The sequence below is a fragment of the Lissotriton vulgaris genome, chromosome 12, assembly GCF_964263255.1.
Source record: "Lissotriton vulgaris chromosome 12, aLisVul1.2, whole genome shotgun sequence".
NCBI lineage: Eukaryota > Metazoa > Chordata > Amphibia > Caudata > Salamandridae > Lissotriton > Lissotriton vulgaris.
This window is the reverse complement of record NC_141700.1, coordinates 571,045,778-571,058,346: the sequence shown is the minus strand read 5'-3', so window position 1 is coordinate 571,058,346 and position 12,569 is coordinate 571,045,778.

The window sequence follows — 12,569 nt, the reverse complement described above, 5'->3', positions numbered from 1 at the left end:
TGGCAAAGGCGACCCCAAGGAAGAACCAAGCAGCCTCAGAAAACCATACCAGCACTCTCAACCACGCAACCCAGATGGGAACACACGAGGATGAACCGGAACCCAAAATGGCCCAGCTGCACCAAGACCCACCGGTCGGGATGAGCCCACAAGAGAAAGACAAGTCAACAAGGTACAAAATACCGGAAACAATCCCTGAGGAGGACCCCGACCAAGGTATACAACCCCAACATGAAAGCCAGAGGGACAGAGGCCAAGGGGGAGCATCCGGAATCGGAAGAGAACGCCACCACTCCCGAAACCAGAAGAGAAAACGAGACGAAGGGTAACAGGCACAAGGAAGCCGCCAACCCGAAAAAACAGGAACAGGAAGGGGAAAACAGCAAGACCCCACCAGTAGACAGGAACTGGATGAACAGGCCCGCTGTAGAGGAACCTGAGAGAGTGCCAAAAGCAAACCCGCCAGCACAGGCAAAGACGCACACCCAGCAGAGGCGTGTGCCGAACCCCAGGCCTAACCAAGCCGACCCCACCAATGAGCCACAGCACACAGGACACAAGCAGGCAAGCCCAACAACTGAAAACAGGTGACAACAGGCAGGACCCAACGATCCTAGACAAGTCCACCCAGGATGGGAGGAGATGCAAAAGACGGCCCCCAACAGAGCCCCAATGGCCAGGAGCTGAGGAGAAGAATGACACAGAAGTGGAGGCAGCAGCCGCCCGCCGAGCCAGAGATGAAAAAGGGGGTGCCACGGCCCCGGCAACGAAAAGGCAAGTCCACCAGTAGAAGAAGCCAAAGCCCACACTGTGACCACAGCAGCAGCCCATGAAGCAAGCCAGCACCCCATCCCCTGGAATCCCCAGGTGGACGTCCAACCAGGGAACGACCCGGTCGACCCAGCACAACAACTGAGGGCAGAGGGGATCAGGAGCACACAGAATGGTAGGGTCAGTGCCAGGGGTCATAGTACCCAACCAAATTAGCATGCAAACACACGCAAAACTCAAGGCACCCAGGCAATGAAAACAGAAAGCTGAAACCGTCAACCAACACAAAGGTGCATACACAAAGACCCCAGAAGGAGGAAAAGAGAAGTGGAACGTCCGGGACCGAACCCGTGACCATGGGGACAACACAGGCAGCAGCTGTAAACGAGGAGGACCACAGAACCACCAGACCCGGCTGTGAGGAAATCAACAGTCACAACAGAGAACCCATAAGCAGGGAAACAGCAGGAGAAGAACACCCTCCGGTGGAAGAGTCAGTGACTGAAATCACCATGCCACAGAGACTCAAACAGAAAATGACAGAAGTGAGATCGAACAGAGCGGAACACTGACCACGGTCGGAAGCTTCCAAGCATCCCAAATCAATGAAAGAAATATCAGGATGTGAACATTTTACATATGACCAAGAGTCTGCAACCGTATCCACCAAGCAACAGTGACACATATTGCAACCACAAGCGAACATGGACCAGGAATGGCACAATGGCCCTCCGAGCCCAATCCGCCCCCACCAGAAACGCACAACCCCTCAAACTGCAAAAAGGCTGTGAAGCAACCCACTCCATCAGATGGCAAGAAACGCATGGACATGACCCACAGGATCCCGGGCAAAAATGCAGGAAAGCGCGCCCACTGCAAACTCAGTCCGGTCCACTGTGCAAGACCTGAGGAAAAACTGGAGCGCCGCCACCCACCCGCGCAGTACCTAATACGAGTACGGGCGGAATGAGGGAATCGAAGTGAGGAACTGCGCCGGGAACTCCCAACATCCCGGACGCCAGCGCAGAGGTAAAACGAGGACCCGCAAGATCCCAGCCCAAATGTGGCCCCTCACGGCAACCCACGCATGACTATACAGCATGAGAAAGGAGCCCGAACCAGTGTGCAGGCAGCTGTCACAGTGTTGACTCTGTGGAAGAACACGAAAACCAGCGTAAACCATGGCAAACGCTGGCCTAGGCCCAGGCATCATTGTGCACCACACTGGGCCGGCACCTCTTCCGGGAACAGCAGAGAACCGCCACGAGGCCACAGTGAAACCGGACCAGGGAGCGCGAACGTCGTGAAGAGAACCATGTGCGCTGACACAGTCACAGTCACAGAATGGGGGACAGAAAAGGAATGCACACCTGTAATCAGGCAGGACGCCATCACGGCTCCAGGGTGCAAGACGGGCAGGCAGAGCCCAATTCCCCTGCGGCCACCCCCTAAGGGAGAGGATCCTCACGCACATGGGCCCGCTAGAGCAGGGCTTCCACCCAGGGACCCACGGTCCTGCTAAAGCAGGACCACACTTACCTGAAAGCGCACTTGGAGAGTCAGCGCAGAACAAATAAAGACAGGCTGATGGTTGGGCCGGCCCTCCTCTTATAGAGGTCAGGGGTGATATGGGTCGGCCATGTTGGGAAGGGATGGGAGGCATGGGAGGCTAACTTTTGCTTTGGAGGGTTCTGGCATGGAGCTGAAGCTCACTTCGTAACTCTGGTGGTGACGAAGACATACAAGGAGGTAATGGTGGCGGAGGGTGGGGATTGGCTGACTGCAATGTTAGCATGACAGTAAATTAATTTTTTCAGTGGATGGTGCCCAGTGGGCACATTTGGGGAGCGCAGACTTGTACCTTGAAAGAATCCTTATGTCTAGAATTTAAAAGCCATTTTGCTGGTTTATCGTGCATTTGGGACCGCTCCAGTGACTGATTTTATATACTCACTGCAAGTGATTTAATATGCAGGCTACCCCAGATGTAAAAGAGTGAGAAGTGGAGGCAAATTGTTTGCATATCAGGGGCCTTATTACATAGAGTGCCCCGGGGTGCAAGGGGCATTTGTGCTAGGCCTGGGCGGTAAATTCCGTTCTGCTCGCGGAATTTGCAGAATTTGGGTAATTATGCATACCGAGGAGAACGTGGAATTGCAGAAAAATTGGCGATCCGCTGCTTCATGGAATTTTTTGCTTGTTCGTGCTTCAAAATGCGTGTTCGCAAGATATTTGCCCCCGAGCACGCAAACAGCGTTCACAAACAGGAAAAAAGCATTGCGAACGGGCGGAACAAGCAATTCTGCATGTTTTCCGAACTCTGCAAGCTCGCAGAGATTTTTTACTGTTTCACGAGGGTTTGCGTGGCGCGACTACGCAAATTCCGCCCACCCCTTGTTTGTGCCTGCTTTGCACGCCCCCGGGGCACTTTGGTATTACATAAGGGGCTGCAGATGCCTGTGTGACCCCTTCTGTATTACCAATAGCGCTGGTGCACATAAAACACCAGCACTATCTGCTGGAGGTATTCCCTCATTTGCATGGGGGCGTGCCCCATGCAAATGTGGGAATCCCTTTGCCTCTGCACTCACGCCATATTAGAGATGTGTTATTATAAAGAAACAATGGTCCTGGACCAATTATTCAAGGAAGAGTTAGGTTAACAGAATATCAACTTATTTGAGCTTACATTAATCAGTTCACAAACCTCTGTAAATCGTGAAAATATTTAAAACAAACAGATTTGCAGAAAAACCACTAAGTATTATTACAATATATTTATTTAGTCATTTAAAGGATGAATCCTTAGAGGGTCAAGAAGGTAGGAGAATGTTCTAGGGAATGTGTAAGAAAGAGTGCTCAAGTGTATATATAGGAGTCAAGAGAGCTCAAAGTGTGTAGAAAAGTAACGGGCATATATTTACAAGACTGTACAAAACTGATATCCAATAAACAGTTAGATGCAACCTGGCCACATGTAAATTATTCATTTTAATTATTTTTTCTAAAGTTGTAAGGAGAGTTTCCTTAAGGCTGTAAATAGGGGTAATGGGGAAGGGGAAATTGGTCCAGGTGCGGTAGGGGGTAGCGTCGACGTTTTGATCTGGCTAATCGGCAACCGAGAGACTTTAATGCTTCAGCCATGCAGATGTTCCTCAGGACAAGGGGACAGGTGAAATGACTCATCAATCTTGCAATGCTCAATTGGAGTCCAAAACCTTGTTACACCAATGCCTGTAAAGTGGCAAGGGCCAACTAAGGACAAATCCCGTTATTCAGTACATATAAACCATGACGGTGGTGCCCAGACCATCCATGGAACGTAATATTCAGGCCCGTATCCGGGGCAAGAGTTTGCTGAATGAATCAGGCTATCCGGGGCACAGCGTAATTTATACGACTGGAGGCGATCTTATCAACATCCTTACTCCATCGCGGTAGCTGCTACCGCGATGGAGCAAGGACTGCACCCGCCTGCAAAGGGATGTCTAATCCCCCTTCAAAGTGCAAGTTGATTCCCGCCTGCACAGTGAAACACAGAGAGGCTGCTTCAAAGTGGCTCCGTATTTCACCTGAATGCGCTGGCCGCCGGGCAGCACAAGTTCACAGCTGCCCTGAGGGGAGTGCATTCTATGTAATAACATGCACTTTATCTGTTTGCGCCGAGCACACCTGTTTTAAGGTGCATCAGGCGCAAACAGGGAAAGTGCACGCTAATACATAATACGGCCCCCAGTGGCAAAGCTTTGGAACTCCCTGCCCAGTTACCTCAGATCTAATGGGAATCTGTTATGCTTCAGGAAGCAACTGAAGGCCTCCCTCTTCACTTAATCAAGACACTCAAATCCTCTTGACTCCTGTCAGCGCTAGGAAGCCCTTTTCTGGGTAGCTATGCGCTTTACAAGAAACTGTGAAATAACATAACATATGATCACTGCAGGTGATAGAACCTAGCATGATTACAGTCGAATTATGAATGAATAAAGAGAGCTTTGTTTCTTGAATGTGAAGTAGGGTGACCAGGTGTCCCGATTTTGCAAGGTCCATCCCAGCTTTTCACCAGCTGTCCCGGCAGATTTCAGGAAACTTAGCTCATGTTCCAGTTTTTAGAGAGGGTTGACTGAAAACGGTGGGAGAGGCTTTTTATCTTTTACAAAGCATGGATAGTTAGCATTTGTTTCAAGAAAGCAATTTAATTTTCAGGCAAGCTACTGGGTTTAAAAATTGCATTTTATGTATGTTTTAACTGCGTGTTCTGTAATTCTCTGCTGGGGAGCGCTGTCGTACTGTGCGCTCGCTTGAAGTAAAATTGTAGTCCTTCTTCTATTTTTGTGAAATTTTCCAGTGTTTGGCTTTAAAATTCTGGGCACCCTAATGCAGTGGTCGAAGTGGGAAAAAAAAGTAGTGGAACTGTGAGTGGAGAATCAGGGGGCGGTAATAACCGAAGATTGAATCAGCGGGCGGAGTCAGGGGTGTTGCTAAAAATAGCAAAACAAACCATTTATTAGTACGTTTAGCATTTCACTGACCAGTTACAGCTTATAACGTTATTTAATTCAAACAATGGATAAACATGTTTATTTGAGGTTTAATTCAGGAAAAAGCAAACACTCAGAGGGAATACAGGTTAATGGAAAGCATGCGAAATATAAGCAGGAACAACATGTTACCTTAATGCTTTTACTCTCATTGTTCAGAAATCCATGATTATTTTTTGTCTCAAACATTGAGGTCATGAATACAGGGCTCCTCCTGTACACATGTGTTAAGCAGGGCTCAGAAGAGAAAGGGACTCTTCAGGAGAATCTAGACTCACGGAAACCCACAAAGGCTCCTTCACATTCATGTCAGCCAAGTAGCAGCTCAATCATAATATAGCAAAAAGAACAACTAGTGGACAGAATGCAGAACAATATCATACATTCACCCCAGTACAGAGATCTGGGCCTAAATCCATTGTTTCTTTGCTCGCCATTCCAGTCTGGCCCCAGCCATATTCCTTGATCCTACGCCCAATGGGAACAGTCCACTCCGAACTGCCAGTCCAGGTCCTCCCTGGACTGGAAACAAGTATTCTGGGACCGGTTTCGGGCTTTCAGCCCTCATCAGCCAGGATAGCTTGATTCCAGTGAAATGGAGAGCACAGGACCCACGTCTGGGCATACCCGTCCCACTCTAGGTGACAAAAGCAAATAGAACAACGGATGGACAGAATTCAGAACAATGTCATACATTCACCCCAGTACAAAGATATGGGCCTAAATCCATCGTTTTTTGCTCACCATGCCATTCCAGTTTGGACCCAGCCATAAGCAAATCAGTCTTGATCCTGCACCCAATGGGAACAGTCCAGCCCGAACTGCCAGGCCAGGTCCTCCCTGGACTGGAAACAAGCATCCTAGGACCGGTTTCGGGCTTTCAGCCCTCATCGGCCAGGATAGCTTGATTCCAGTGGCATGGAGAGCGCAGGACTCACGTCTGAGCATACCTGTCCTACTCGTGGTGACAAATGCAAAAAGAACAATTGATAGACAGACTGCAGAAAAATGTCATACATTCACCCCAGTTCAGAGATCTGGGCTTAAATCCATGGTTTTTTGCCCACCATGCCATTCCAGTTTGGACCCAGCCATATGCAAATCAGTCTTGATCCTGCACCCAATGTGAACAGTCCAGCCTGAACTGCCAGTCCATATGTATTCAAGTGTTCTTTCATTCGGGAAGTGAACACAAAGCAGTACCCACTGAACTATGCACATAAAATATTGCTCTTTGATATGCATGGTACATGTTCTTTGCAGCAGGCATATTACCCCTCTGCGCTACCTTAGACGAGTAAAGCAGCCACTAGACCCCACATGCTCCCATCTCTTACCAGCAGGTACATTGATCACCAAAGTTATCTTGGCAGTTGTATTGTTGACCGAAACCTACTGAATATACGAAGAACTTTGCAGTGTTTTTAAAACTCCTGCACTTGTACAAAAACGGTCCCCCCAAACTAAACTAGCCCCCTACCCTTTCAGTCGCCCTGGGAAATGCTTGCTCCTGCCCTTTCACTGCTCCTGTCCAGTCAGTACTCCTGCTCATTGTCGATCAACAATCCTGCTTCGTCAATTCCCCGCCCCCTCCCTTCTCCTGCCTTGTCCCTTCTCCTGGCGCTTCACTTCTTCTGCCCATCACTTCTTCTGCCCTGTTCACTGCTCCTGCCCCGTTCACTGCTCCTGTCCGTTCACGCTCCTGCCCAGTTACCGCTCTTGCTCATGCCTAATGACCGCCCCTGCCCCATCACTTATCTGCTTCGTCACTTCTCCTGCCCCGTCACCTCTCCTGCCACATCACCTCCCCTGTCCCGTCACCTCTCCTACCCTGTCACGTCACCTGCCCGTCACTTCTCCTGCCCGGTCCCTTCTCCTGCCCAGTCACTTCTCCTGCCTGGTCACCTCTCCTGCCCTGTCATGTCACCTGCCCATCATGTCACGTGTCCATCAAGTCACCTGCCCGTCACTTCCCCTGCCCGTCACTTCCCATGCCCAGTCACTCCTCCTGCCCGGTCACTTCTCCTGTCCCGTCACTTCTCCTGTCCCGTCACTTCTCCTGTCCCGTCACTTCTCCTGTCCCATCACTTCTCCTGTCTCGTCACTTCTCCTGTCCCGTCACTTCTCCTGCCCCGTTCACTGCTCCTGCCCAGTTCACTGCTCCTGCCCCTTTCACTGTTCCTGCCCCGTTCACTGTTCCTGCCCTGTTCACTGTTCATGCCCCATTCACTGTTCCTGCTCCGTTCACTGTTCCTGCCCCGTTCACTGCTCCTGCCCCGTTCACTGCTCCTGCCCCGTTCACTCTCCTGCCCCGTTCACTGCTCCTGACCCGTTCACTGCTCCTGCCCGGTTACCACTCCTGCTCACTGCTCCTGGCCCATTCACCGCTCCTGCCCGGTTACCACTCCTGCTCATGCCTAATCACCGCTTCTGCCCCATTACTTCTCCTGCCCTGTCACCTCTCCTGCCCATCACCTCTCTTGCCCATCACATCACCTGCCTGCAATGTCACCTGCCCATCACTTCCTGTGCCCGGTCACCTCATCTGCCCTGTTGCCTCTCCTTCGTCGTCACCTCTCCTGCCCCTTCACTTCTCCTGCCCAGTCACTGCTCCTGCCCTGTTCACTGCTCCTGTCCTTTCACCATTCCTGTCCTTTCACTGCTCCTGCCCGGTTACCGCTCCTGCTCATGTGCCGTCACCTCTCCTGCCCCGTCACCTCTCCTGCCCGTCACCTCTCCTGCCCAGTCACATCTCCTGCCCCATCACCTCTCCTGCCCCGTCACTTCTCCTGCTCTGTCACTTCTCCTGCCCGGTCACCTCTCCTGCCCGGTCACCTCTCATGCCCGGTCACCCCTCCTGCCCGGTCACCCCTCCTGCCCAGTCACCTCTCCTGCCTAGTCACCTCTCCTGCCTAGTCACCTCTCCTGCCCAGTCACCTCTCCTGCCTAGTCACCTCTCCTTTCCTGTTGCCTTTCCTGCCCCGTCACTGCTCCTGGCCTGTCACTTTTCCTGCCTCGTCACATTTCCTGACCCGTCACTTTTCCTGCCCCGTCACCGTTCCTGCCCGTTCACTGCTCCTGGCCGTTCACTGCTCCTGCCCGGTCAGCACTCCTGCCCGATCACCGCTTCAGCCCCATCACTTCTCCTGTCCCATCACTTCTCCTACCCCGTTCACTTCTCTTCTCCGTTCACTGCCCCTATCCGTTCACTGCTCCTGCCCGTTTACCGCTCCTGCCCATGCCTAATCACTTCTCCTGCCCCTTCACTTCTCCTGCCCCATCTCTTGTCCTGCCCCGTCACCTCTCCTTTCCTGTCACCTCTCCTGCCCTGTCACCTTTCCTGCTCTGTCACCTCTCCTGCCTAATCACCGCTCCTGCCCCTTCACTTCTCCTGCCCCATCACTTCTCCTGCTCTGTCACCTCTCCTTTCCCGTCACCTCTCCTTTCCCGTCACCTCTCCTGCCTGTTATTTCTCCTGCCCGTCACTTCTCCTGCTCCGTTCACCTCTCCTGCCCTATTACTTCTCCTTTCCTGTTGCCTCCTCTGTCCCGTCACTGCTCTGCACAGTATCTACTGAAAGGTATATCAGGGATGCTTCCCCTTTGCTTTTCTATCATCCTGCCACTCCAGGCTGTTTCTGCAATAATTCTATGTTTTTGTGTAGTACAAGTAGGCTTTCTTCTTATCAAAGTGCCCCAGAACCTCACGCTTTTGTGATTGTGTAACATGTGCCAATAGATGCCAACCATTGGCCAGAGGTCTCTGCCCGGAGTCAAAGAGTGAACAGGAATTATAACCTGCTGCCACTCATTCCTGCTGTTGCAGAAATGATGCTTTCCTGGACAGCCACGGAGGGCAAAAGGGGGTCCTGTAGCCCTACCACCACAATTTTCAGGTTCACAGTCTTGTAGTGACTAACAGAAGCAGATGCTCGCTTCGCTACTAGATCTTCTAGGGGGAGTTTGAAAGGGGACTTTAAACTCACAAAGGTGCCAAGTAATTGTGGGAAAAACATACCTTGCTAAACAAGAGTGGAAGTAGTCACGTATTCTCCCATTGGTACTCATTAAATATGGTTACAGTCATGAAATTTATAGAGTGCACTTTCACCCGAAGGTATCATGGCGCTAATACTCCGGGGAGAGCAGACATGATGTGTCAGAGCCAAACACTTTACTGAATAGCCAAGTTTTAACTGAGCACGGAGGGTGCTTTGTCATTCGAAAGGGGCTAATCGGCCTCAATCGGATTGACAATGAGCCTGCCTGCAGTCTGTGAGAGCTCAGGGGGGGCTGCTGCAGCCTCTGGAGTTCAACAGAGAAGTGAGAGCCGCCCCTGGAAGCAGAAAGAAAAAAAAAGTGATCGTTTTTAAGGATGACTATTCTTGCCGTCCCGGGATGCTTTTTTGAAAGTAATAAGTAGGCGAATGGACTGGAATAATTTTTAGAAGTAGGGGCACGCCGTGCCCTTCCGTCCCCGCCCACTTCTACCACTGCCCTAATGTGAGGGTGTTCGCCATCTTGGGAGCCCATAGTGGTGTGCTCCTTTAAACACCAAGTCGCCCACGTTGCTCTTTGTTGTCATTAAATAGTAGGTACGTAATTATTTTTTTCAGCTTCAGCAACTACATTCTTGGGCGCTGCATGGACGTGCCACTGTCTAACTCGGTGATACTCATTTTATCGATTTCAGAAGGATAAGAGGCTGAGCTCACTGAATTGACTTAGGAAATATCTGCTATCATATGTGTTCAGGCTACATACTGATCGCAGCAGCGAATACTTAACCCATCGAGCTATCTTTCTGATTAAGTGTACGCTTCCTGTAGCTGATTTGTGAAACGTTTCATAAAGATATGGAGGAGCTCTTTAATCTGGGCATCATTTTGCATATTCTTATCAAGGTATTCAGGTTTATAAGTTACCACTAACCAAAGTCAGTGATGGTTGCTTTGTCTTCCTTGGCAAGATGACCAGCTGAGGCGGCCATACCTGGATTATGTATTACCTATGACCTGTAACCGGCCCACTAACTTCTGTAGCAGCTACTGTACCTGCTGAGCTGTCTTGCTAGCTTGAGCGTGCTGCAGTACTTACAAGCAGGTGGTTAAGGGGCGCAAACACCAGTTGCAAAAACTAGCTTGGGAAGAATTAGCAGAGGCTTGTAAACAAAGGGATAGCACTGGTTTTTGGAGGGTCATTAATAACCTTTGTTTTTCAGACCCGGTTAAACCGGTGCTTTGTCATAATATCCCTGCAGATACATGGAAGGAACACTTTGAAGCAGTTTACAATCATGGCCCTAGTCACGCAGACTCACTGAACCCAATTTCCCTCTATAGGGTGGAGCACATTAGTTTCACTTTGGCGGAAGTCAGAACAGGCATTGAAGGATTGTCCCGGAATAAGGCCCCGTGGCTGGGCGGGGTTCACCCCGATCCTTTTTGTCATACTCCGGATATATGGGCTCCACTCTTAACCAGGGTTCCAAGTGTGACATCTTCATCATCTATCCCCACCTCTTGGTCCTCAGCCATTATTGTTCTGATCTTTAAGAAGGGAGACAGGAACAGCCCACATTGTTACCGTCCTATATCTCTCATAGACGCCACAGTGAAAATTCTGGGGTGGATCCTCCTTAATAGGCTGCCAGATCGGGCAGATGCCAATCGTATAATTTTGGAGGTGCAGTATGGGTTTCGGGTCGGAAAATCCACCACAGAACAGTTCCTCAACCTTTACCTTCAAATGGCATAATATACACTAGCCAAACCAGGTGCAATGTTCCTGGGTTTTATTGACCTCACCGTGTCTTTTGATAGGGTGAACCGTAGTAAGCAATGGAAATTACTTGGGGATGTGGGGGATGATGTGGCGATAATTCATGTGTTAATGTCATTACACTCCAATACCTCTGTTGTAATCAGATACACCCAGGAACGGAATATCACTGATCACTTTAAATCTTCAAGCGGGGTCAGGCAAGATTGTATATTAGCCACTTTTTTGTTTACATTATATATTAATGGTCTAGATGCTTCCCTGACGACCCTTAAGGCTGATACTCCTGGGATAGAGGAGAGGCCGGTCTCTGTTCTATTATATGCGAATGATGCAGTTCTTCTCTCACGCACAACAAGGGGTTTACAGGCCCTTCTGGATGGGTTCATGTCTTTCATGAGTGAGATGGATTTGTCACCGAACCGGTCTAAATCTTATGTAATTGAAGTAGGTAAACAGGGTATCAGACATAATTCTTTTGTAAATATTTCTCGTACCCTAGAAGAGCATATCTTAAAGGGCTTTTAAAAGATCTGGGGGTTAGACAGGTTTGTGTTGTGTTACTGTTTTTACAGCTTTTACCTAATTCTCACACACTATTTTGTGTTGGTAACTTTTTAAGGTCTACCTTAAGGCTGGGATGTTCTAGGGGCGACTAATGCTTATACCTCCTTTACGTATTTGCATAATGCTTTGCTGCTATAAAACGTAACAAATCCCTACTGGTTATTGTGTAGAATTTACGTGTTTTTGCTTATTAATTTGTGCTCATGGCCCAAGCATTCGTTTAATGTTTTTTAGCTGTCTGTTAGATACTTTGTAAACCTGTATATATGGTTGTACGCAGTTATTACATGGACCTGATGTGCTGAGTTTCTTTCTTTTTAAAACTGTTTCTTTTATGGCTGTATTTACTGCCGAATAAAGATTATCATTATTATTATTGATCGCGAAGAAGGTTCTAGATATGGCTCACGTGCACATGCTCTGCCCCAGCCCCATATAAGAGCTTTTCTATTCGATTTTTTGCAAATACCTATTGTTTCAATATATACTGTTTACACTAATGTTTCTCCATGTGCTCTAAAAACCTACTAATCTTATTGCCAGTGTTTGAAGTGCATTAAAAAAGTATGGGAGATGTTGTGCGCTAGGGGGCGTGGTGATTGAATGCGGCTACAAAAATAAAATATTCTTTAACTTTTTTCTGTCTCTCACTTTCCAGTAACTACATCTTAAATGAAAATTAGACGTTATGTTAATCAATGGGAAATGCACTTTCATATATTATGAAACCTGTATTAGTTAATGCGCTGCTCCAGAGTCACAGAATTGAATCCTGGTTGGTGTAGTTTTTTGTTTTTTGAGCGTAAGAAAAAACATAGCAAACATAACAATCAGGATACATAAACACAAAGGGTCTCCCATCTCATATTATAAATAGAACAAGTTACATAATCCATTTTCACACAATAAAAAA